This window comes from Arachis ipaensis, chromosome B6, assembly GCF_059453495.1.
Source record: "Arachis ipaensis isolate K30076 ecotype BB chromosome B6, ASM5945349v1, whole genome shotgun sequence".
Lineage (NCBI taxonomy): Eukaryota > Viridiplantae > Streptophyta > Magnoliopsida > Fabales > Fabaceae > Arachis > Arachis ipaensis.
Window position 1 is genome coordinate 76229140 of NC_142441.1, and position 4358 is coordinate 76233497.

The 4358-nt window shown below is 36.2% G+C and overlaps 1 non-coding gene across 1 annotated transcript; it reads left to right on the forward strand.

Moving 5' to 3' along the window:
- Positions 1-2072: 2072 nt before the first annotated feature.
- LOC148561397 (small nucleolar RNA R71) lies at positions 2073-2180 on the forward strand. The gene has a single exon (XR_015887225.1). It is a non-coding gene; the product is annotated as a small nucleolar RNA R71 (small nucleolar RNA).
- Positions 2181-4358: the final 2178 nt, after the last annotated feature.

A 4358-nucleotide genomic window follows, 5' to 3' on the forward strand; every position in this document is an offset into this window, starting at 1 on the left:
GCCAGTTCTATGCTTGTTTCTGGCGTTCAGCGCCAGCTTTCCTCAGTGTGCATTCCTGGTGTCTGAACGCCAGGATGCTGCTTGTTTTGGGCGTTCAACGCCAGATCCATGCTCTATTCTGGCGTTGAACGCCAGCCAGATGCTCCTTACTGGCGTTTAAACGCCAGTAAGCCCTTCCTCTAGGGTGTGATTTTTCTTCTGCTATTTTTGATTCTATTTTTGATTTTTCTATTTATTTTGTGACTCCACATGATCATGAACCTAATAAAACATGAAAGAACAATAAAATAAAAATAAAATTAGATAAATAAAAATTGGGTTGCCTCCCAACAAGCGCTTCTTTAATGTCAATAGCTTGACATTGGGCTCTCATGGAGCCACACAGGTGATCAGGTCAATTTTATAGACTCCCAACACCAGACTTAGAGTTTGGATATGGGAGTTCACCACCAAACTTAGAGTTTGGCTGAGGCCTCCCAACACCAAACTTAGAGTTTGACTGTGGAGGCTTTAGTTGACTCTGTACTGAGAGAAGCTTACTGTGCCTCTTTTCTATATTTACAGAAGGATGTCCTTGAGTTTTAAACACAAGGGAGTCCTCATTCAATTGAAGGACTAGTTCACCTCTGTCAACATCAATCACAGCTCTTGCTGTGGCTAGGAAGGGTCTTCCAAGGATGATGGATTCATCCTCATCCTTCCCAGTATCTAGGATTATAAAATCAGCAGGGATGTAAAGGCCTTCAACCTTTACTAATATGTCCTCTACTTGTCCATAAGCCTGTTTTCTGGAATTGTTTGCCATCTCTAATGAGATTTTAGTAGCTTGTACCTCAAAGATTCCCAATTTCTCCATTACAGAGAGTGGCATGAGGTTTATTCCTGATCCAAGGTCACATAGAGCATTCTCAAAGGTCATGGTGCCTATGGTACAAGGTATTAGAAACTTTCCAGGATCCTGTTTCTTCTGAGGCAATCTCAGTTGATCCAATGCATTTAGTTCATTGGTGAATAGGGGAGGTTCATCTCCCCAAGTCTCTTTGCCAAATAAATTGGCATTCTGCTTCATGATTGCACCAAGGAACTTGGCAACTTGCTCTTCAGTAACATCCTCATTCTCTTCTGAAGAAGAATACTCATCAGAGCTCATAAAAGGCGTAAGGAGGTTTAATGGAATCTCTATGGTATATAGATGAGCCTCAGAGTCCTTTGGTTCCTCAAAGGAAAACTCCTTGTTGATCACTGGACGTCCCAGGAGGTCTTCCTCTTTGGGATTCACGTCCTCTCCTTCCTTCTTGGATTCGACCATGATGGTTATATCAATGGCCTTGCACTCTCCTTTTGGATTTTCTTCTGTATTACTTGGGAAAGCACTAGGAGGGGTTTCGGTGATCTTCTTACTCAGCTGGCCCACTTGTGCCTCCAAATTTCTAATGGAGGACCTTATTTCATTCATGAAACTCAGAGTGGCCATAGATAGATCAGAGACTAAGTTTGCTAAATTAGAGGTATTTTGTTCAGAGTTCTTTGTCTGTTACTGAGTGGATGATGGAAAAGACTTGCTATTGCTAAACCTGTTTCTTCCACCATTATTAAAGCCTTGTTGAGGCTTTTGTTCTATCCTTCCATGAGAGATTTGGGTGATTTCTCCATGAGGGATTATAAGTGTTTCCATAAGGTTCACCCATGTAATTCTCCTCTGCTATTGTAGGGTTCTCAGGATCATAAGCTTCTTCTTCAGAAGATGCCTCTTGAGTATTGTTGGATGCAGCTTGCATTCCCTTCAGACTCTGAGAAATCATATTGACTTGCTGAATCAATATTTTATTCTGAGCCAATATGGCATTCAGAGTATCAATTTCAAGAACTCCCTTCTTCTGAGGTGTCCCATTACTCACAGGATTCCTCTCAGAAGTGTACATGAACTGGTTATTAGCAACCATGTCAATGAGTTCTTGAGCTTCTGCAGGCATTTTCTTTAGGTGAATGGATCCACCTGCAGAAGTATCCAATGACATCTTAGCTAATTCAGACAGACCATCAGAGAATATATCCAGGATGGTCCATTCTGAAAGCATGTCAGAAGGACACTTTTTGGTCAGTTGCTTGTATCTCTCCCAAGCTTCATAGAGGGATTCACCTTCTTTCTGTCTGAAGGTTTGAACATCCACTCTAAGCTTACTCAGTTTTTGAGGAGGAAAGAACTTGGCTAAGAAAGCCTTGACCAGCTTATCCCAAGAGTTCAGGCTATCCTTAGGTTGAGAGTCCAACCATATCCTAGCTCTGTCTCTTACAGCAAATGGGAAAAGCATGAGCTTGTAGACTTCAGGATCTACTCCATTAGTCTTAATAGTGTCACATATCTGCAAGAATTCAGTTAAGAACTGAAAGGGATCTTCAGATGGAAGTCCATGAAACTTGCAGTTTTGTTGCATCAGAGAAACTAATTGAGGTTTAAGCTCAAAATTGTTTGCTCCAATGGTAGGGATGGAGATGCTTCTTCCATGTAAATTGGAATTAGGTGCAGTAAAGTCACCAAGCATCCTCCTTGCATTATTATTATTTTCGGCTGCCATATCCTCTTCTTGTTCGAAAATTCTTGTAAGGTTGTCTCTGGATTGTTGTATTTTAGCTTCTCTTAGTTTCCTTTTCAGAGTCCTTTCAGGTTCAGGATCTGCTTCAACAAGAATGTTCTTGTCCTTGCTCCTGCTCATATGACAAAGAAGGGAATAACAAAGAAAATATGGAATCCTCTATGTCACAGTATAGAGATTCCTTTGTGTGAGTAGAAGAAGAAAAGAATGTAATGTAAAGAAAGAGAAGGGAGGAGAATCCAAACACAAGGGTGAGGGGAGCAGAGATATGAGATGAGGAGAAGTGTTAGTAAATAAATAAATAAATAGAAGAAGATGAGGGAGAGGGAATTTCGAAAATTAATTTTGAAAAAGTGTTAATGATTTTCGAAAATTAAGATAAAATTAAAATTAAAATTAAAAATTGAAACAATTAATTAATTAAAAAGATTTTTTGAAAAAGAGGGAGGTATTTTCGAAAATTAGAGAGGGATAGTTAGTTAGGTAGTTTTGACAGAGATAAGAAACAAACAAAAAGTTAATTAGTTAGTTGAAACAAATTTTGAAAATCAATTTTTAAAAGATAAGAAAATAAATAAGAAAAATGAAAAAGATTTTATTTTTGAAAAAGATTTTGAAAAAGATAAGATTTTTAAATTGAAAATTTGATTTGACTCATAAGAAACAATTGAATTTTAAAAATTTTTGAAAAAGTCAATCCAAATTTTCGAAATTTATGAGAGAAAAAAGGAAAGATATTTTTTTATTTTTGAATTTTTAAAGATGAGAGAGAAAAACATGAAAAATGATGCAATGCATGAAAATTTTGGATCTAAACATGTGATGCATGCAAGAACATTATGAATGTCAAGATGAACACCAAGAACACTATGAATGTCAAGATGAACATCAAGAACTTATTTTTGAAAAAAATTTTCAAGAAAAGAAAACATGCAAGACACCAAACTTAGAAATTTTTCATGTATAGACACTATGAATGCAAGAATGCATATGAAAAACAACATAAGACACAAAACAAGAAAATATGAAGATCAAACAAGAAGACTGGCCAAGAACAACTTGAAGATCATTAAGAACACTATGAATGCATGAATTTTCGAAAAAATGCATAAAGAATTTTTAGAAAAAATGCAATTGATACCAAACTTAAAAATTGACTCAAGACTCAAACAAACAACATAAAATTTTTTTGATTTTTATGATTTTATAAATTTTTTTTATTTTTTTCGAAAATTAATGTGAAAAATAAAAATAAAGATTCCAAAATTTTTAATATGAATTCCAGAAATCTTGCACTCTTAGTCTAAAGCTCCAATCTGAGGGTTAGACATGGCTTAATAGCAAGCCAAGCTTTAGAAAAAATGGATCCTCTCCATTTTTTTTGTCACTGGAGAGAATAAAGTGTAATCTCCCACCTTTAATTTTACAAATGGGACCAGAAATAAATAAGAGAGAGAATGCAATGAAGGGTGAGATCTTCCACTGGATACCATCCAGTTTTTTTCCACTGGAGAGGATCCAATCCCAGCTTTAGAAGATACAAATGAGTCATACAATAACAAATTTGATTAGCAACAACTAGCTTGCTCTTGTAATGATGACTTGGGAGCCTCAGTCCAAATGAATTTAGACGTGGCTCTACAGCCAGCCAGGCTTCTACATGCTTCATGAAACACTAGAATTCATTCTTAAAAATTCTGAAGAAAAATATATATATATATATTTTTTGAAAATTAATTGGGAAAAATAAAAAGAAGAAAATAT